Genomic DNA, 24,298 nt, shown 5'->3' with positions numbered 1-24,298 from the left:
ACTTAATCTGGACTGTGTATTTTTTAGAAAAATTTGACATGTAACATTTCTAAGTTTAAGGTATATAGCATGTTACTTCCATACATTTATATATTATAATATGATTGCTGAAGTAACAATATTTACCACATTACATAATTATAGTACATAGAGTACATATCATTGTCATTCATTATACTGTGTATTAGATTTCTAGGACTTACTTACTAATAATTACAAATTTATACTCTTAAACACCATCACTCTTACCACTCCCCTGATAAGTCCCACTTTACTGTTTTTTTACAAGTTTAACTTTTTTAGATTCCACATGCAAGTGATATCATACCATATTTGTCTTTCTTTGATTTATCTTGTATAGCATAACGTGTTCATGACCATCCATGCTGTTGCAATTGGAGGATCTTCTCCTTTCTCATGGCTGAATAGTATTCACATCTCTTTTATCCATTCATCTGTTGATGAATAGTTGGGTTGTTGCCATATCTTCACTATTGTGAATAATGCTATGATAAATATGGGAGTATATATATCTCTACAAAATCCTGTGCTCATTTCCTGTGGGTACACACCCAAGGTGGAATTGCTGGATTTTATAACAAATTTTTAATTTTCTGAGAAAGCTCCATTTTGCTTTTCACAGTGTTTGGATTAATTTACCTTGACATCCTTGACAGTAGCTGTCGTCTCTTGCCTTCTTCTTCTTCTTCTTCTTCTTCTTCTTCTTCTTCTTCTTCTTCTTCTTCTTCTTCTTTTTTTTTTAAGATTTTATTTATTTATTTGACGGAGAGAGAGATCACAAGTAGGCAGAGAGGCAGGCAGAGAGGGGGAAGCAGGCTCCCCACCAAGCAGAGAGCCCGATGCAGAGCTCAATCCCAGGACCCTGAGATCACAACTTGAGCTGAAGGCAGAGGCTCAACCCACTGAACCACACAGGTGCCCGGAGTTTACTGAATTCTTAACACACTTGAATATTAACCCTTTATCTCATACATGGTTTGCAGAAATTTTCTTCCGTTCTCTGGAATCTTTTCATTTTTGTTGTTTCTTTTGCTATGAGGAAGTTTGAGTTTGATGTAGTCCCACTTGTTGCTATTTCTTGCTGGTATTATTTGTGCTTTTAATATTATGCCTATAAAATTTTTGCCAAGACCAGTATCAGTGAGCTTCTTTCCTACATCTTCTTCTAGGAGTTTATGGTAGCAGGTCTTATGCTTAAGAATCTGATCCATTTTGAGTAAATTTTTGTGACTGGTGTGAGATAAGGGTCTAATTTCATGGTTCTGCAGGTCTTCCCTCAGTTTTCCCAGCACTACCTGTTGAAAAGACTATCCCTTCCCTTCAGAAATTCTTGGCTCCCCTGGTGAATATTAGTTGAGTGTATATGCCAGAGTTTAATTCTGGCATCTATATTTGGTTTCATTAACCAATGTATTTATTTTTGTGCCAGTACTATACTGTTTTTATTACTATGGCTTTGTAGTATAGTTAGAAATCTGGAAGCATGATACCTTCATTTTGTTCTGCCTTTTCAGGATTGCTTTGGCTATTCATGATATTTTGGGGGTTCCCACAAATTTTAGGATTATTTCTTCTATTTATGTGAAGAATGCCTTTGATATTTTGATGAGGATTGCTTTAAATCTATAAGATGGCTTTGGGTAGTACAGCCATTTTAACAATATTAGTTCTTCCAATCCATGAGCACAGAATGTCCTTCCATTTGTCTATGTCTTCTTCAGTTTCTTTCAGCAAGTTTTACATATTTCACTGTACAGATCTTTTACTTCCTTGATTAAATTTATTTCTAAGTTTTTTAAAATTATTTTTGATGTTATTCTGAATGAGATAGTTTAATTTCTTTTTCAGATGCTTCATCATTAGTATAAGGAAATGTAATCAATTTCTTTATGTTGTTTTTGTATCCTGCCATTTTACTGAAACTATTAATTCCAACAGTTTTTTTTTTTTAAGATTTTATTTATTTATTTGACAGACAGAGATCATAAGTAGGCAGAGAGGCAGGTAGAGAAAGATGGAGAAGCAGGCTTCCTGCTCAGCAGAGAGCCCGATGTGGGGCTCGATCCCAGGACCCTGGGATCATGACCTGACCTGAAGGCAGAGGCTTTAACCCACTGAGTCACCCAGGTGCCCAAATTCCAACAGTTTTTTGACTGATTCTTTGAGACTTTCTACGTGTATGATCATATCCTTAGCAAATAACAATTTTACTTCTTCCTTTCCCACTTGGATGCATTTTATTTCCTTACAGTGCCTAACTGCTCTAGGTAGGACATCCAACGCTATATTAAATAGGAGTGGTAAGAGGGGCATCTTAGCCTTGTCCCTGATCTGAGGGGAAACACTTTCAATTTCTCTCCATTTTTATAATGTTTGTTACATATGCATGGCCTTTATTACGTCGAGGTATGCTCCCTCTACCCAAGTCTGGTAAAGAGTTTTAATCATTAAATATGTTGTATTTTGTCAAATACTTTTTCTGCAGCTGTTGAGATTATCTTTTTTTTTAATTTTTATCTTTCATTTTATTGATACGATATATTACATTTATTGATTTGTGTATGTTGAACAACCTTGCCTCCCAGGAATAAGTCCCACTAGGCCATAATGTATACGCCCTTTAATGTGTTCTTAAATTCAATTTGCTAGTATTTTTCTGAGAATTTTTGCATATATATTCATTAAGAATATTGATCTGTAATTTTCTTTTGCTACACTTATCTAGTTTGATATGAAAGAAATCCTGCTTCATAGAATGAGTTTTAAAGTGTTCCCTTCTCTTTGATATTTTCCAAGGGTTTGTGGATGATTGGTATTAATTCTCCTTTAAATATTAGATAGAATTCTCCAGTGAAGCCATCCGGTCCTGGAGATATTTTTTATGTTTTGTTTAGTTTTGTTTTGTTTTGGTGTTGGGAGTTTTTTGATTACTAATTCCATCCTTTTACTCAATTATCGGTCTGTTCAGATTTTCTATTTCTTTCTGATTCAGTCTTGGTAGGTCCTGAGTTTCCAGAAATGTATCCATTTCTCTAGGTTAGTAATTTGTTGGCATATAATTGCTCATAGTAGTCTCTTAAGATTCTATGTATTTCTGTAGTATCAGTTGTAATGCTTCCTCTTTTATTTCTGATTTTGACTTTTTTTCCTAGTTTAGCTAAATACTTGCCAATTTTGTTTATCTTTTCAAAGAACCAGCTTAGTTTCATTGATCCTTTCAATTGTTTTTCTGGTCTCTATTTCATTTATTTCTGCTCTGATTCTTAATATTTCCTTCTTTTTGCTAACTTTGGGCTTTATTCTTTTTCTAGTTCCCTGAGGTGTGAAGTTAGGTTGTCTGTTTGTGATCTCTCTAATTTAATACATGTATTTATTATTGTAAACTTTCTGCCTGGATGGCTCAGAAAGGAAAGCATCTGACTCTTGATTTCAGCTCAGGTTATGATCTTAGGGTTGTGAGCTCTGTGCTGGGTGTGGAGCCTGCTTAAGGTTCTCTCTCTGCCTCTTGCCTCTCCCCCATGACTCGCATGTACTCTCTCTCCCAACAAATAAATAAGTACAAAATTTCCTCTCAGAAATTCTTTTGCCGCATCACACAATATTTGATATGTTGTGTTTTTACTTTGTTTTGAGGTAATTGTTAATTCTGTTTTGATTTCTTCTTTGACCTAATGGGTATTCAGAAGTGTGTTCAATTCCCATGTTTTTGTAGGTCTTCTAAGTTTCCTCCTGTTGATTTTTAATTTTGTGTTATTGTAGTAAGAGAAGATACTTGGTATGGTTTCAGTCATGTTAACTTTGCTAAGATTTGTTTTATGGACCACCATATGATTTATCTGGACATTGTTCCATGTGTACTTGAGAAAAATGTGTATTCTCTTGCTATTGGATGGAAAGTTGCATATATGTCTATTAAGTTCATTTATTCTAAAGTGTGGTTCAATTCCAAAATTCTCTTGTTGATTTTCTCTCCAGTCTCCCGATTGCTGATAGTGGGATGTAGAAGCCCTCTACAACTGTTGTATTATTACCTATTTGCTCCTCAAGATATTATCAATTACTTAATATATGTTGGTGCTCAGTATTGAGAGCAAATATATTCATGATTTTTATATCTTCTTGACACACTGACCCCTTTATGATGAATTTTTCTATTGTTACCCCTTTAGGCTTAAAGTCTATTTTGTCAAAGTATACCTATACCCACATTCTTTTTGTTTGTTTGCTTGGAATATCATCTTCCACCTTTTCACCTTGAGCCCGTGTTAGTCTTTGGATCTGAAATGAGTCTCCTGTAGGTAGGTGATTTGCTCAATATCCAACCCCCTTTTTAAAAACATTTTGTGTCTCTGCTCTAGACTTTTGCTTTGTGGTTACCGTGAGATTTACATATTATATCTCATAGATAATTCTTTTTCTGCTGACAGCAAATTCTCTTCTATGCTTATAAATGTTCTATCACTTTGCTCTTCCTTTTTTACATTTTCGATGTCACAAATTATCTTTTTATTCTGTGATTGCGTTACTATGTTGTAGTAGTTACAGTTTTTAATGCTCTCTTCCTTTAACTTTTATGCTATACAGTAGTTCTTCCTTATCTGCAGTTTCAGTTAGTCATGGTTAACCATGGTCCAGAAGCAGATGATCCACTTTCTGATGTATCAGAAGGTCAATAATAGCCTAATGCTATGTCACAATGTCTCTGTCATTCACCTCACTTCATCTCATCACATTTTATCATCTCACATCATCACAAGTGTGAGTACAATACAATAAGATATTTTCAGAGAGAGAGAGTTTGTTCTATTTAATTATTGTTGTTGTTTATCCCTTAGTGTGCCTAATTTTTAATTTAAACATTATCATAGGTATGTATATATAGGAAAAACAGGGTATAAAATATTGAGGGCCCTGGGTGGCACAGTCCATTAAGCATCTGACTCTTGGTTTGGCTCAGGTCTGATCTCAGGGTCAAAACACTGAGCCCCACATGGGGCCCCATGCTCAGCATGAAGTCTGATTGAGATTCCCTCTCTCCCTCTCCTTCTACCCCTTCCTCCCCCACGCTTGCACTCTCTTTCTCTCTTTCAAATAAACAAATTAAAAAATATATTTTAAAAAGGTTCAGTATATTTCACAGTTCCAGGAATCCACTGAGAGTCTAGGAATGTATCCCTCATGGATAATGGGTGCATGGGGGTTTGGGAGCAGGTGGGAAACTACTGTAGTTAAGAGTTTAATATTATTTTCTTAAAAAGTTAGAGCATCCTAATGCTGACTATTTATTACCTTAATCAAAATTATGTGTATTCACCCTCCTTCTCTGACAGAAAAGTATTGCTGGCCTGCTGCCTGACCAACTGAGACCTTCTCTGACATCACCTCCTCTGTCCACCACCGACCTCCACTCCTAACTCCCTTGCTCTGTCACCTCTTCCACTGTCAAATCCACCTACTTTCAGGTACACAGATGGATGGAACTCTCAGATACTGTGCAGAGTTTCACTTTTTAAGTTACTGATGTCCCAAAGTTGTAAATTAAAGGGGACAGAAAAGAAGAATGACTTATACCACCATGACGTTGACATCACTCCTCCCCATTATGTCTTTTCAGACTCATTGTTGTAGAGCTCACAGATAATACAAAAATAGTAGAAAGAAAAAAAGAGAGCTCTATTAGAGTGGTTATATTATTAAGGAGTTCAAAACCATGCTAAAAACACATATATAGACACATACATGTGTATATGTAATATTTTTGTGTGTACATAAATGGATATTACCTAAAAATCTAAACAGGATTTTGCTTTAAAAAATTCATGTCTAACATAATGCTTTCATAATAAGATTGTAAAATGCCCACACAGGATAAGTTTTAGTGCATCCAAGCCTCTAAGTCTATCATCTCACAAGAATGTAAGTTTAAAGCCTTGTCAATCAGAACATAATTAGGTACATTCATATACAGAACAGATAGGAATTCTGGAGCTCATCACTTAGTATGTGTGAGGGAAAAATATTGATGATTTTTATGTACATATCTGTGTGTGTATACTACAAGTTCTACATACACTGTAATTATGTTATAAAAATATACTTAATATAACATTTAGTAAACAGTTAAAGCACTATTAAAGTATGAATTATGTTACCAAAACTTTCTCAGGCCACATAAAAACCGAAAGTCCCTGGAAAAGATAAATATAACTAAGTACATGTTATGATAATACCAGCAACTTTTTTCTAGCATCTTATATAGACACAAAAATATATTTTAAAGTGTTAAAACAAATACCACCTCAAGGGTTCAGGCTAATAAATATTATATAACAGTAAACTACTTTAATATTTAAACTATAGAAATATCCTAATTGAGTGCTTCAGATATCTACTGATCTCGTAGACATACATCATGGCATGGAAAGAAAAAGTCATTGGACTCAGAGACCCTACATTTGAGTTTTACCTTCAAAATCTGCTAGAACTGTGGTCTCTGGATATTCATTATCTGAACCTGTCACTTAGGTTAAGAAATAAAGACAATAAATTCCCAATTATTTAGGAAGATCAAAAACAAAATGAGATTTTTTTAGAACTGCAAACCTCCATTCAATTATTGATAATATAAAATTAAATCATAAGTACATTTGTTTGTACATTAAGTTTTGTTTAGAAAAGAACCCTCAAGTAGAAAATTCTTCCTATTATCATTTTCCATGAAAACTGTACACATTAGTACATCTCAATGATATTTAGAATGTGTTCATATCCTTATTAATTCTGCCTCTATCAAGGAGGAGGTAACATAACATTCATGTTTAAAGCAGTTTTATGAAAACAAATTTGAGAAACACTATCTCCACATTTTTAGGTGTGGTCATATGCAGCCATAAGAATGAGGTACTTTTATCTTTAACTTACTCACAACAATGAAAATGAATATCCTTGAGAGAACTAACTTTGCATGGCTTTTAAAAATTCTAAAATTATTGTTGGGGTGCCTGGGTGGCTCAGTGGGTTAAGCCTCTGTGTTCAGCTCAGGTCATGATTCCAGGGTCCTGGGATTGAGACCCTCATCTAGCTCTCTGCTCAGCAGGGAGTCTTCTTCCCCCTTCCCCCCAACGCCTGCTTCTCTGCCTACTTGTGATCTCTATCTGTCAAATAAATAAATAAAATCTTTAACAAATATAATAAATAAAATAAAATTATATAATTGAATTTTTTGATTAAGATATAGTTTAAAAATGTAGGATAATATAAAATAATTGCCTCTAAATATTTTAGTCAATTACTATAAAGAAAGTTCCTCCAGCAAATTAAATACTTTTAAATATGTTTTTAAAGAAGAAAAAAATTAGCAATTCCAATTTTTTTTTAAATTTTATTTATTTACTTGGCAGAGGGAGAGAGATAACAAGTAGGCAGAGCAGCAGGCAGAGAGGGTGGAGAAGCAGGCTCCCCGCTGAGCAGAGAACCTGACACAGGGCTCGATCCCAGGACCCTGAGATCATGACCTGGGCCAAAGGCAGAGGCTTTACCCACTGAGCCACCCAGGTGCCCCAAGCTATTCCAATTCTTTAGGATTGAATCAGAATTTTGAAAAATGATCAAATCCAATATGTGTATACTTATTTATTACAGTTAAGATTGAGCTAAAAAACTATTAAAATTTTTGATACAATATTCAGGTTGGTGAATATTTTCCTCTTTTCTCTTAGGACAGAAGGTATAATTAATCATAATTTGGCAGGTTGTTTAATTTTAGGGTCTTTGGATGGCAAACAAACCATGAGAGAAGTCAAATATGATATTAACAGCAAAAGTAAAGGACAGTTTTGAAAATTCTCAGAAGCATTAAACATTCCCAAAATATCTAGTCCCTGTCTTCTGGATATTTTTCAAAAGTACAATTTGAAAAAATAAGCAATTATTTCAAATTCCATGTATGAGTGACTTTTTTATTTCTTTAAACCACTTTTAAAGCTATACCCAAAAATTCAATTTATTTTTTCAAGTTTTATTTAAATTCTATTTAGTTAACATATAGGATAGTATTGGCTTCAGGAAAAGAATTTAGTGAGTCAACACTTACATATAACAGCCAGTGTTCATCACAAGTGCCCTCCTTAATAGCAGTCACCCATGTAGCGCAACCCCCAGCTACTTCCCCTCCAGCAACCCACAGGTTGTTCTCTGTAGTTAAGAGTCTCTTATGGTTTACCTCCATCTCTTTCCATGCACCACTTCCCTATGTTGCCCTATTTAGTTTCTTAAATTCCTTATGTGAGTGACATTATATGGTATTTGTCTTTCTTTGACTATCTTATTTGGCTTAGCATAGTACACTGTAGCTCTATCCATGTCCTTGCAAATGACAAGCATTCATTCTTTTTGATGGCTGAGTAATATTCCACTGCATATATACAACTTCTTTATCCATTCATCAGTCGATGGACATCTGGGTTCTTTCCATAATTTAGCTCTTGTAAATTATGCTGCTACCCATCTTCCATTTTGGAAACTTTAGTTTTGCTGATTGTTTCCTTTGTTTGTTCTTTGGTCTGTTTCTTTTGCTATGCAGAAGCTTTTTATCTTGATGAAATTCTGATAGTTCATTTTTGCCTTTGTTTTGCTGCCTCCAGTGACATGTCTGGTAAGAAGGTGCTATAGCCAATGTCAAAGAGGTTGCTGCCTGAATTCTCCTCTAGGATTTTCATAGTTTACGATCTCAAATTTAGGTCTTTCATCCATTTTGAATTTATCTTTGTGTATGGTTTAAGAAAGTTTCCAAAATTTTCTTTTGCATTTTGCTGTCAAGCATTCCCAAAACTATTTGTTGAAGAGACTTTTTCCCATGGCGTATTCTTTCTTGTATTGTTGGAATTGACCACATAGTTGAGAGTCCATTTCTGGGTTTTCTATTCTGTTCCACTGATCTATGTAACTGGTCAAAGACCCCACTAAAAAGGAGAATTATAGGCCAATGTTCCTGATGAATATTGATACAGAAATTTTCAACAAGATATTAGAAAATCAAATTCAACAGTACATTGTAAGAATTATTCACCACGATTAAGTGGGATGCAGGGGTGTTTCAATATTCACAAATCAATCAATGTGATACACTAAATTAATAAAAGAAAGGATAAGAACCATATGATCATCCCAATGGATGCAGAAAAAGCATTTGACAAAATACAGCATCCTTTCTTGATAAAAACCCTCAACAAAGTGGAGGTAGAATGAACATATCTCAGCATAATAAAGGCCATACATGAAAGAACCACAGCCAATATCGTCCTTAATGGGGAAAAACCGAGAGCTTTCCCCCTAAGGTCAGGAACAGGACAGGGATATCCATACACTTTCACCAATGTTGTTCAACATAGTATTGGAAGTCCTCGCCTCAGCAGTCAGACAACAAAAAGAAATAAAAGGCATCCAAAATGGCAAGGAAGAAGTCAAACTTTCACTACTCACAAGTGACATGATACTCTATTTAGAAAACCCTAAAGTGTCCAAAAAATTGCTGGAACTGATACATAATTCAGAAAGTTCCAGGATACAAAATCAATGTACAGAAATTTATTGCATTTTACTACTAGGTATTTACCCTAAAGATACAAATGTAGTGATCTGAAGGGACAGGTGCACCCGAATGTTTATAGCAACAATGTCCACAACAGCCAAACTATGAAAAGAACCTAGATGTCCATCAATTGAATGGATAAAGATGATGTGGTGGAATACTATACAGCCATCAAAAAAATGAAATCTTGCCATTTGCAACAATGTGGATGGAACTAGAGGGTATTATGCTAAGCAAAACAAGTCAATCAGAGAAAGACAATCATATGTTCTCTCTGATATGAGGAATTTAAGAGGCAGTATTGGGGGTCCTGCGGGGAAGGGAGGGAAAAGTGAAACAAGATGGGACCGCGAAGGGAGACAAAACATAAGAGATTCTTAATCTCAGGAAACAAACTGAGGGTTTCTGAGGGGGTGGGGGAAGGATAGGGTGGCTGGGTGATGGACACTGGGAAAGGTTATGTGCTATGGTGAGTGCTGTGAACTGTGTAAGACTGATGATTCGCAGACCTATATCCCTGAAACAAATAATACATTATATGTTAATTGAAAAAAAGAAATATGTTACATTTGAATACACCAATAATGAAGCAGCAGAAAGAAATCAATCCCAGTTACAATTGTACCCGAAATGGTAAAATACCTAAGAATAAACCTAACCAAAGAGTAAAATATTTATACTCTGAAAACTGCAAAACACTTTTAAAAGAAATTGAAAATGACATCAAGAAACGGAAAAACATTCCATGCTCATTGATTGAAAGAACAAACATTGTTAAAATGTCCATGCTTCCCAAAGCAATCTACACATTTAATCCAATCCCTATCAAAATACCACCAGCATTTTTCAGAGAGCCAGAACAAGCAATCTTGAAATTTGTATGGAACCACAAAAGACCCCCAAAAGCCAAAGCAACATTGAAAAAAGAAAAGCAAAGCTGAAAGCCTCAAAATTCAGGTCTTCAAGCTATATTACAAAGCTGTAGTCATTAAGACAGTATGGTACTGGTACAAAAAACCAAGAATTTTTAAAGTAATGAAAAATTGCAATGGAAGAAATTATATATATATATAATTATATATATATACACACACATACATATATATGTATGTATATATTACATAATACATACAAAACTCACCTTTTTCCCTCTGACAAAATAAGATAGTTACTGTTCTTAAAATTAAATGGAATCTGAGAACAGAAAATCTTTACCAATTTTTTTCCCTTTAATGTTCTTTTCCCATTCTAAGACTGTGGCCAGGATCCCACACTGCAATTAATTGTTACTTCTGTTTAATCTCTTCCAGACTGCAACAATTCCATATTATTTTCCTTGCCTTTCACCACCTTGATACTTTTTCACAAGTCCTGATAAGTTATGTATAAAATAAGTCCCTCAACTTATATTTGTCTGGTATCTACTTATGATTGGAATAAGTTTAGGCATGTTCAGAATAATAGCACAAGAGTGATGACTTTCTTAGTGCATCATATCAAGAGGTCCACAATGTTGATATGTCAGTATTGATAATATTAAGTTTGTACATTTGGTTAAGGTTTGAGTTTGCCCCTAGAAGATTATTATTATTATTTCTTTTGTAGTTAATACCTGCTGAAGAAACTTGGAGGTTAGTCAAATCCTGTTTCTCTTCTAAACACCAGTTATGCATTCTTCTTGATTTCAGTAGTACTACATATTTAATAATTGAAATATTTATTTTTCTGTAATTTTAATGAAATTTTGCAATGATGATATGCAGGCATATGTGTTCAACTTTCTTATCTGAACTGGTATGAGGTATCTTTTTTTTTTTTAAATTTATATATTTTGGCTCTGATGGTGATGAGGGAAATGTAAATAAGTCATCAGTTTATGAATTAAGAAATCTCCACAGAATATTGTTTTTATTTTATCCCCACTAAAAAGAGGAATTCCAAGAAATCATGTTACATTGATCTCTTGGATAATGTAAATAATTTCGTTTAAAATAAACAAAAATAAAAGAGAATGTCATAGTACATGCTGGCCAGAAAAAAAGTTGTATTTCTACTTGTATTCAAAATTTGTCTCCCTACATAGTATGTTTAATACAGTTGAGCAGATTGTAATTAGAATCTCTCAATGAGTCTTAGAGAAAAATAAATCACTGAAGGCAGACCCCTATTTCAGATACAAAAGTCTGAGAAAACAGACAAGGAAAAAATGGTCCAGCTTCTGATGGGTTATTTTATTTTCCATGTTTTCTAGATATCCTGTAGTGAGCCAAAACTACTTTTAAAGTGAGAAAGACTATTTTAAAAATTGCGTTGGTGTTCACCAGCAAGAGTAAACATCCTCTAATCATGAAACAGTATACACAGCTTGATATGAAATATATTGTATGCATAGCTGTGACATTTCTCAAATGTGAGTTTCCTGAAATATACAAGTATATTTATCTAACTTTCGTTTTAGAACCTAAAGTCTATTTAGCAATTATTATTTAAAAGCAAATAATCCCCTTAAATTCGATTTTATACATTAAAGTCTCTACCACTGACTTTCACCTGCTATTCAGTTTTCCTGTGTTTCCTAATATTTCAGTGTCCCCACCAAATAAATTGGCAAGTGGGTAGCTCTTTCTGGCTAGCTCTAGATAGCTGTCTTGTCCATTTTAGACCTCAGGGTTTTTTGATATGCAAAACAATGCATTTCTGAGTGTTAGTATCTATGAAATAATTTAACCTTGTCTTAATTTTAGCAGATGCTTTACATATTAGTTGATTGAATGTTTTAATAATGATAGAAGTAGAAAAAAACATAAAATAGACTTTGGTTTTCCTATTTCACACTCGCCCATTTATATGAATATTTTATGTATAAATCATATGAACACTGACATTGCAAGCAGCTTTTTTTCTGGATCATCTAGACTTCAGAAATAATCTTAATTTTTTAAAAGATTTTATTTATTTGAGAGAGAAACATATATAGAGAGAGCATGAGCAGGGGGAGGAACAGAAGAAGAAGGAGAAGCAGATTGCCTGCTGAGCAGGGAGCCCAATGCAGGCAGTGCTCCATCCCAGGACCTGAGATCATGACCAGAACCAAAGGCAGACACTCGACTGACTGAGCTGCCCAGGTGCACTAATAACCTTAATCTTTTAAGTTTCTGAATGAAAGTTAAACAAATTTGATACATATATATTAGACATAATCATGAAATTTTCAGGTAGACCAAAGATAGTTTACTACAGGCAATTTTATATAATTCAATATAATACTTATTTTGTTAAAATCCCATTAATTTCAAAGAGCATGATTCATGTTTGAATAATAAAGGGTGAGGTGACAAAACAAAGATATTTATGCATGTTGGAAGTAGTATCAGATTAACAACCCATCCACAGCTAAATCTTAGCAGATTACAGAAAGAACTAATATAAATGCAATGTATATAGTAACTAAAAAATAAATAAATAAATCTGATACACTGTTGTAAAAATGAGTATTTGTGGAGTTAAAAACACTGGTTCAAAAAGACAAAACAAAGGTCATATTGTTGTACATTTAAAGATGGGGAAAGCAACAGCGGTGCAGTTTTTTGTTTCATTCCTACCATAACTCCAAAACCAAAGTATTGTAAATATTTTTTTTGAGGTCATAAATGACAATCTCTAAATGAAAGTGTTTTCTTATAAAACAGACTTAGTGCAAAAAAAAAAAAAATAGACTTAGTGCAATAAATTTACTGAATTTCCAGACACATAAATCATTGAGGCTTATTTTCCTTGTGAAATATATAAATTTGATGCTACAGTCTCTAGATTTATACCTAATCTAAGTGCATACAACTATAGAAAGTCTTAATGTATAACCAATTTTCTATGATATTATAATTTAAGAAGACTACCTGCATAAAATCAAACAAACACCCAAGAAAGACCATCAAATGTAAAACTAGTATTGCTATTTTATTTTTTTACTTGGCTGGCCAGCTTAATCTTTCTCATAATTAATTGAAAACACTGTTACTTTGGGATATCTTCCTTCTTCCCAGGCTTATTGCTGCTCAATGTTAGACCAAGAGTCTCTCATCATCAACACTAAAAGCCTTAGAGGATACATTTTAAAATAACTACTTACTGGCGAACATTAAATGACTTTTTCAGTTCTTCCACAGAGAAGAGTTTTGAACAAAATCTCATTGGTCTCATTCCCTTTGATTATTATTTTGAACTAGAAATGCAGTCTCAAAGGAGTACAGAAATTTAAACTAGATGTCACATCAGATTTTGAACCTACTTAAGACATTAAAAGCTTGAAAGTTACCAATGGTTTTTTATTTATTTTTTATTTTTTTAATCTTTAAAAATTTAAGATGCTATGTCTATTACACCAAAGAGGAAATCTGGTAGAGATTATTTTTCTTTGCTCTTTGCCCTATATAGATGTTCCATTTTATCTTCAGCCTGCAGGCCGCAGTTTGGCAAATCCTGTCTCAGGGGACAGGCATTGAGGATTTTATTTTTATTTAGCTGTGGTGACTGAAAGATTTTGTAGCCATTTTACTACAGAAGTGATATTGGTGATTTTTTAAAAAATTTGCTATCAAAATAAGTTAAATTTTTCTTGATTTTATTCTTAGGCCACATACTAAATTCCAATTCATCTTCACCCCCATTTCCTCATAAAAGAGAGAACCTGATTAATAAATATTTGAAACTATGGATTTATTCTTTACATTCTGATGAATGCTCAGTTAGGACAAGATTTAATCACCTGATCTATGTGTCATAGTATCATAAATTTAGTTTCTTGAAAACAAGGTGTGATTTCTTTTTCTCAGAATAAATGTTTCCTTTTATAAGTCTGTTTTCATAAATCCACATAACCAAGCATCCCTACAATATTAATCAGTGACTGGCTTCCATTTCCTTTATAAATAACCCTATCTTCTCTGTGACCACAATGAAATGACTAAAAATAGTGGTTGGAAGAAGGTGTGAAGACTATGAATCCTAGTATTTTTACAATGACTTTGACTCTGTGTAGAGAAAAAAAAATAATCAACTTTTCTATCAATCACAACGGAACGAAAAGCTTTATCTAATAAAACTAAGTATTCAGTAATTATGCAACACTGAGGAAGCTGCTTTTTTTTCTCCTGTTAAGTAAGCTTACTGTGAGGATTAAAAAATATAGTATTCAAAGTTGTCAAGATTCCTGACACATGTTAAAACACTCAATAAACTATAGCTAATTTTAGGAAAACAAACAGAACTTACAGTAATACCATGTCATGTTTATAAATAAGAAAGTTGAATATATAGGAAGCAACAGGTAAAATGATGTCTATGTATGTAATTAATTTGTGCTTTGTGAAATGGATGGGATTGTAAAGATGGAGATTAAAATAGGGGGATTCAAGGTTGGAGTTCGATACAAAATTCACACTAGTCATAGTGGCTTGCTAATAGCAAAAAAAAAAAAAAAAGAAATATATCAATATCCAACAGTATTAGAATGGGGAAATGTATTTAATAAGCAGTAGGGTGAAATTAAGGAAGGCCTTGGAAATCAAACATCAAATTTCATGCTTTTGGCATTATGCTAAGTGAATGCACATTTTTAGACGTGAAGGATTCTAGCTGGCAGTGGAAAGCAGAGTGGGAGGATGGATGAGGGTGGAAGTAGGGAGACTATCCTGGAGCAGGTATGGAAGCAAACTGTGTCAGTGTCAGGACTCTGACCTGGGTCCGTGAAGTACAAATAGAAAAGGGAAGAGAATCTAAGAGTCATGTGGAATAAAACAAGATATAATGAGGTAGCAAATTCTTACAATTTAAACACAATGGACTAAACAACATAATACAGTGAAAAGAAATGGTTCAAATGTCATGTCTGGCATGTACCTGTTTTGTGCCTTGATAGGGAAGGTAAATAACTAAAGTGTGGTTTTCTCCTCTACGAAATGTACCTGACATTCTATTAGCATGATAACACCTACTGAAACAATAATTACTAAATTTGTTATCAGATCTAGTTTTTTTCTTTTCATTTTTTTCCTTTGATTCCTCCTGCAGGATAATAAATATACATTAACATAGCATATGACTAGTGTGTAGATTTAATAAGTGAAATTAACATTGTGAACATTAAAGAAAAGACATAATGAAAGACGCACAACCTACATGAACTGGAAAACTGTATTATAATTCATAAGAATGTAGGGGGCATCCAGTTTGGGGCTGGGTAAGTAGAGGGGGTTGACAGTTCAAGATAGTATGTACTTGGTTTGAGGTGGTGTTCTCCATTAAATAGAGTTAAAGCAAAACTATTAGGAGCACACAATTCTGACTAAAGAATCACTTTTGGTTTTTAGTTATTGAAATTCAAATATGATTATTCCATTTTGTTTTACCTTGTTTCATTCTTCTCCAGAGGTAATAATAGCCTAACACAATATAACCAATTTAAATCCAAGCCAACTGATAGAACAGATAGTGTTATACCACACGGAATTCTGACCAAACTTCCTAATTCTGCTTGCCTACAGAGATTATATTCATAAATGTTTCTTCAGCCATTATCCAAATTACAAATGAGAAGTAAACTTTTATATAAACATAGTTTGAAAGCAGGTGGTGTTTTGATTATTTGCATCTGAACATTCTAATGAAGCCATGAGATATGAATAGATGGTAATTTATTGAAAGAAATGAAAAGGGAGTTTTTAGCTGAAACCTCAGGGTAAGAAGAATACTTCATGAAATCACCAAGTATGAAATTTAAATTCTCCTGCTGAGTTAAATATGCCTTGACAATGTCAATGAACTTGGAGAAAAATGACAAATTACTATTATATGCTCAAGTTTCCGAAAGTCATGCTGCTAGCTATTGTAAATATTGAAGGATACTACCGAAAGGAATGCTTTATATTTAAACTCATTTTTTTTGTGCAAAATACTTTGCCTTTTACATTGCAATAAACTATAGCAATGTAAAAGGCTGAGTTCAGATAATATGTAATGAAGATTTACAAAACTTTTCCTTTCTTAAAGAAATAAAATGACATATGTAGTAGAATTCTAACATTAAATTTTATGTTTTCTTACCTTACTTTTTACCTACAAAGCCCATAAATTCCCTTATCCTTCACATGCCTACACCTAAATATGCTAACTTTTTGATAATGTTTTCACTCTCATTGCTTGAACATGCAGTTAGAGTCCAGTAAAAGTGGAAATGATCCAATTCTATCATAAACTTTTTTTTTTTTCCCATTGAAAATAAAACTACCTAAGGCCCAGGAAAAAATAATTGGGAAGTAACACATATGATAAAACAACAAAAATTCGAAATATTCTCTTATTTAATTACCACACTGAGAAAATGTGCTTGTTTACAATTCTGAAAACTATGGAAATCATTTCTACTTTTAGACATAAAAATATTTTGATCATGATGTTAAAAAGATTTGTAATATGTGTGAATTGATAATTATTATTTAACAACACTTCACTGAGTTTATGGGTAGCTGTATTTTAATAAGAACAAAAATTTGACATGTTATAATTTTTAATGCTGTCATCATTCAATCCTGTCTCCTTATACAGAAAATTTGGTATCATAATTTATTGTTCCCTCTCTCTAATTCTCATGCCATATCAGTCACCAGTTACTATTAATAAAACCCAGTAATATCTGTTAAAATGGGCTATTCTTCTCTATTCCTGACACTTCTGCCTTAATGTGGACCATTATCTTCTCTTTTGAACTATTTTTAAGGGTCTTCTATCTTGTTTCATTGCTGTAAGATCTTCTACCTTAATGCATCCTGAATATGCCTTTCATAATTATTTTCTCAAAAAGAAAGCAGTAATTTTACTCTATTATCTGTTTACATAAAGATAAACTTCCTTTTTTATACAGATTATAATGTATAAAGCCCATTTTGTTAATTTGGCTCTTACAATTTGGGCCAACCTACTCTCCCAACATCTTTCTAGTACACTGGTTCCCACATAAATATGTACTTACCACATTGAATGTGACATTGTCCCAGACTGTTTCATGAGTCACTGTCTTTATATATTATTCCTTCTGCCAGAAATGTGTCATAATTAATAATTAATAACCCAATTAACACAATTCTACATCCTCTCAGACTCAGTTTATATGTTATCACCATAACGAAACCTTCCCTAACACTAGCAGAAAATTTGGTGTCCTAGTCTTTGATATATTCTTAAAACTGAATTCTCAACTCTATAATAATATTTACCACTCATTAATTTGTTAAGACCTCTGTGTTATCAAATGAACTATAGGGCCTCTAGGGATTTGATACACAAGGAGGGGTTGGTGGACCACCCTGGAACTTTATACCAAATACAGAAATCTCCTGCTCCACTCCACTCTAGAACTCACAAGTTTAAATTTGCATTTTTAAAAGAGATCCTAATGTGACTGGTTTTAAAAACATTGTTACAGAATATATACACAGATAAACATATATCCATCCTTTGGGCCAAGTATAGAGTTCAATCCTCAATTAAAATTTACTGAATGAAGACAATTTTGTTTGAACTTAGTACTACAAATTTTTCTGCTTAAGTATATAATTTAAACTCTTGAGATTTTAGTATGTATTTGATAATAGTAAAGTATATAAAATGAAATTATTTCTTACTTTAAACTTTTACGTTGGTAGTAATAAGAGGAATCATTAACATTCCATTTAAGATGTTAAAATCAGGATTTAGTTTGTCAATTGATTCTCTTCTTTGTAGCCACTCATGGTAAATTTAGGACTTTTACTAAATTAACTCTCAAAAGCACATGGATTATATAATGTTACTCTATACCTATTTCACATGCCTGGGGATATGATGTTCTAGAGAAAATTCACATATGTGCAACTAAAGAGTCTTTTTTTTTTTTTAACTTGCACTGATTATGCTATTAACAGATAAATTACTTATTCGGGATGTATAAACAATGAGGCATAGATGTAATTTGAATTCCTGCTGCTCAAGGGACAAATAAATCTCTGAAAACTCATCCAGGGCTGGCTGAAGGTCATCAATGCAGGCCTGTTTCTTTAAACTGAGTTGCTGGATTTGGGCTACTGAAATTTAGGCTATGACCCTCCTCTTTGCCTAACCTTATTGAACAAAAATCAGAAAAACTCAAGAAGTTCTCCTATGTTCTCCTATATTCTGAGAATGCAACAGCAGGATCTATTTTCAGGAGGATATACAGAATAGAGATTTGGAATCAATAAGAGTTCATTTCATTTGAGACAGTATTCCTCAATAGGTGATCGTAGTAAGATTCATTTTTTATCACCCCCTTCCGGGACTAAAGAAACACATGTCCATGTGGGGTGCAGGTTAAATATAAAAATATAATTAAGAAAACCACTACTTACATCCTCTGATATTATAACAAAATGATTAAATACCCATATTACCATTGGAAAGATACTATATTAATTTCAAAATTACATTTTTGGGAGTTGGATCCACATGAGAAAGTAGTGGCATATGAGGTCATATGAGTGTACAAAACAATTTCTACTAGTTTCCTGTTTATCAAAACTTTTTTTTTTTTTAACCAGGGAAAAGTAACCTTCTTTAACCAGACGAAAATATTCCATTGAAAACTATCAAGAATAAAAACTGCAATATGTTGATTCTCTATTTAACAGTAGGTGCCGATGCTAAATGCTGTTCTTTCTATTGATTATCCTGCTTTAAAAATTGGATACTTAAGCACTGCAGACTATTAATTATTAATAAAAGTATTAACAGCTCCATACCTCAGTTTTCTAAGTGAGAATGTGAGTTGAAAATTTATGAGTTAAAACTTGTCCCTCAGAATATAGATACATTCCTGAGAAGAAATGTTTTGTTTGGCTTTGGCTATTTATATGGTTTTTAGAAATGAGAATATAAAGTTGAAATCATGTCCTTTGATGCTGACCCCACTCACATTCCTAAGATAATGAAAATATTGCACAATTAAAAGCTCTTGAATCTGTCTCACTGTGACTTGGCTAAGAGGCAGTGAATCTGCCAAAAAGAAGGGGAACAGCTGTGAAGATGCCAACACAATTAAGTACTCCATATCTACATATTTCTAAATATGGCAATTTATTGGACACGTATGGGTATGGAATGACAATGGGGTCAATTCAACCATAAGGCAATACTGAGACACCTTCATTTTGACCTTTCCCTGGGCATAAGTTAGGTTTTAATGAAGGCATGTCTAGTCACAGACTGTATGTGCAGATGGGGAAAAAGAAGAAAGCATAAAATATGATATCCACTATCAAATAATAATTCTAAAATGTTACTTATAAATTAAAACTGAAAATAGGCAAACAATATTTAATTTTATCTGAGAAATAGTACATTGGGTACCTTCTATATGTACATATTCTTATGTAAAATATGAATATTCCAAATTAAGAATTGAAAAGAAACAATTATTTTTTCTTCTCAAGTTTTTTTATCATTGTAAAGTCTTCATCACTTTTATTTATCAAAATTAGGTAAATTCAAGGTATCAAAATTTGCCTGTCTTAAGGCACAATGAGCATGTAGCAAAGTGAAACCCCCTAGTGCTGTAGAGATCATGGTGTCTAATTTCTACCATTACTCTCCAGAATTCCCCTTTCAAATACAAAATTTTACAATAGTGTTTTCCATGAGATTTTTCTGGCACCCCTTTTGAACTGTCAGTTCTGTTCAAACATTCCATATCCCAAACTGAATTCCATAACAGGGTGTGACAATTCTTGGGTTGTGCTCAAAAAAGATATTTTAAAGTCAGAAACAAGAATGTATACTTAATGGATACATTCAGTAAAAATGCACTGAGCACTACATACGAAGCACTATTCTAGAATCTGAACATTTCCCCCCAAATCAACAACCATATTATATATGGCCAAGAAAGTACTTGTTCAGAAAAGTACTAGTTCAGAAAAGACCGTTTGCTCCATAATGAGGTGGTACTATTGTTTCCCTAAGGGTTTCTAATTGTAGTTTGAAAACTTCTTCCATTTATGGAATAGCTAGTCATGTGATTAAGGGAGGTAAAAGAAAGCATATTATTTCCCAAATGAATTTAGGATTATTCCATCACTCTACCACTTTACATAGTAAGGAAGATCACTGTGTTATTATTTACAGCATGCCCTTTCCCTCCTCGTGTATAAAAAAGAAAATTTTAGCTTCTAAAAACATTATAGGTACTAGACTAATGTATGATGCATTAAAAACAAACTGGGTCATTACAGAAGATCACAGGGAACCTGAGCAAATGCAAAGAGGAATAAAACTGCAGCTTCTACCAATATACGATATTTTATAATTTAACCTTTTGTTTCATTGAGCAAAATTCCAAATGAAAAATAAAAATGGTTGATATTTACTAACTACATGTCATACACTAGGTTATTTAAATATGGTAGGCCACTTGCCTACAACACTGTGAAGTAACCTGAACATGTTTTCTCTTCATTTCTTGGACTGAACTATACTAACCTAATTCTGCGCTCTTAAAAGATCCCTTAAAATTCAAGAGACATTGCTTTGTTAATTTTGAGTACTTGTAGTAATTTAAGAACAAAGCAACATTCTTAATTTTAGTGAAATATAAATATAAAAATCATGAAATATTACCAAAACCTCAATTTGCTGAACTTTTATTTTTTACCTATTAACACATTAGTGCTCATACAACAAGAAAGGACCATAAATATGTCCTTGTTTCTATACTTAAATACATACCTGAAAGCATTTTTGTAAGAGAAAGAAAGAAAGAGAAAAAAAATAAAGATAAAGAAAATGCATTTCATTATTTTGAGATAAATCTGAGGGAACGATATAACATTCATTCACTAAGCAGAATGCTTTTACTGTTTATAATACATAATATCAAACATATTTCCTATCCAGGCAGGTATTTTAGTATAATATAGACACAGAGCAGCATTATAAGCAGATATAAAATATGTAAAGTAAGTTGTATCAGTATGTCAAAAAAACTAGGTAAGGATTTTTAGCCATATTTCAATAACATAAATTTGCTGATGACAAAAAGAGAATGATGAAAGACACACTTTAATTTTCCAAATTCTGGTTCAACAGTATACATGAACAGTTTTTTAAAATATAAATAACTTATACCCAATCTCTGGCACTGATTTCAGAAGCACTCCATAATGAACATATGTCTATAACATTGTGCAATTCAAAACTGTAATACTTCTTCCATTATGCAAATAAGAAATGGCATTAGAATATAATCAAATTTCCTCAAGGTTAAATGATCTATAGTCTGGCATTTCTATTGCATAATTGCCTCAAAGTTGTATTTCCACGGATCTTACAAACCTTAAGTGTTTTGAAGCAGTTTGTTACCTATGTCAGTCAAATCAGAATCAGAAGATAAGACCACCTTTGGCAACCTTGATAAAATCCTCCATCACATAGTTAAAAGAAATACTGCAGTTATTTTAATTTTCACGTATAGTCTGTGTGTTCAAAGTATACTGAAAGGCTCAAAGGACAAATAAGTCAGCTATATTTAAAATACCTTGTTTTTAAATTATCTATGTTGAAAAAGGGAAGGAATGATAATGCAACACATACATGATTTTTGTTCAGACAAGAATTGAGACTGAATGCTGGTGAAGGTTTAGCAACATATTCAGTTAATGTGCATAAGAACTACAGTACCAGGGAAAAACAAAATCATATAAAAGTGTTTTTAAAATTATTTTCCAAACACTTAGTTAACAATGTTCAAGCAGTTAATTATATTAACCATTATACCTCAGTGGTATTGCTGAGGAAATTGCTATTTAAGCATTTGCCCATGTTCATTTTCTTAACACATAATAGAAAAAAAAAAATAGTCTTCTTATGTTAAACATCACATTTTTCCCACTTTTCAATATGATTCAGAATTCAGATAAAAGGGAAAAAACACTACCCTCAAACCACCACCAGACACACAAAAGGAGAAGGTAGAGCTGGTGCTCTATTTCTTTCTTCTCTGAGATGCAAATATTTCAGATTTGGGGAGAGGACAGTAGGTATTATTTTTGCTAACCTGTGAGTTCTAGAGTGGCACTGGGCCCTTAGGTGTTTACAACTGTTTGTACCAGGAACTACTATTTCATTTAGAGATCCACTGCTCTAGAATTAGACAGAGGTATTCAGCAAGAATTGGGATGCTGCCTGCCTAAGGCTTATTGCAGCCTGAGAGAGGACACAGAGCTCAGTTCAGCAGAGTAATAATTAATGACGATCACACAACTTTCTGAAGCTTCCCCTATGCTATGCAATTGGGAACATGAGCATTGTGAAAGCCATGTAAATGTGGAGAAATGACATCAGCATTCAAGTAGATCAAGGATGTGATTAGAAAACAAACAAATGAAAACCAAAAACACATTTCAGAGATTGCTCAGAGTTCTAAAAAAAATACACACACAATTTGGTCCACATAAATTTAACACTAACTCCCTACTCTTACTGCCAGAAAAAAAAAAGAAAGAAAGAAAGAAAGAAAGAAAGAAAGAAAAGAAAAAAGCAAACAAATAAATAAAATATGGCAAACGATAGTGAAATTGGTATAGAAAGACAATTGATCTTTACACATGTAGTTATCTATAAACGATATATATGAGATTGAGCCAAGAAAAGAAGAGCTGAATGGTACAAGAATTTTCAACTAGAACCTCTATAATAGAGACCAAATAAAGGAATTTAATTACAAATATAGCAGTAAAGAGGATAACGCAACTGAAGCAAGAGGAAATAAACCTATTCCTGGTTAAAAGTGGCACTACGGTAGTTTGTAGGGGATATTCAAGGTAACAAAATAGCAAAGTTTCATCTTTGTGAAGTTCAGATTGGTTTAGGTCATTAAACCAAGCCATATGCATACATCCACCTCCTCCAAAACCAACTCTATACTATTCAGCCAGTTTATAATAAAATCTGGGAAAATATAACGGTATTGAAGTTGCAGCCACAATGTGTCAACAAATTCAGGACAGGTCATTAGTTTAATGACCAGAGAAGTCCAAATACAGTAGCTGACTAAATCATGGTAAGGGTTACAAAACAGATGGGAGTTTGACTTGAAATCTCTTAAGCTTTTATGGAGATAAAGCAACTTCAGAAAAGATAAAGGGTAAAGATTATGTGAAGTAGAAATGCTTTATTTTTCCTTATTTCCTAACTTCACCATAAATAAATTCATACATCTCTCCACTTAAGTTTCTAGATCTAAGTAAAGAGTGGACTACAAATGTTTAAACAGCTTATCATCCTTATTTGGTATGGATTAGTGTGACTCTCTTGTCCAGCTTTACCAATTAGCTCATACTTTTGACACAGGCTTTTAACATAATTTTAAATGTGGCAGGATATGGAATTCTAGCATCAGAAATGCACTTAGTCACAAAATGTATTCTGTAGTATCTACCACTGTTAAATACCATCAACACCTTTTCCAGTTCTGCCATATCTTGTCAGATTGTGAAGTCAGAGCATGATGAATTTATCAAAGACATCCTCTAAATCTGAAAAGAATGGAATGTTGGCCTCACTTCCTTCCCTCCCAGAAAACCTCAGAGATGTCTTTTTGAATTGTCCACTTGCAGGCTTCAACTG

This window comes from Martes martes (assembly GCF_963455335.1).
Source record: "Martes martes genome assembly, chromosome: 1".
NCBI lineage: Eukaryota > Metazoa > Chordata > Mammalia > Carnivora > Mustelidae > Martes > Martes martes.
Note: the sequence above shows the minus strand (reverse complement) of the source record.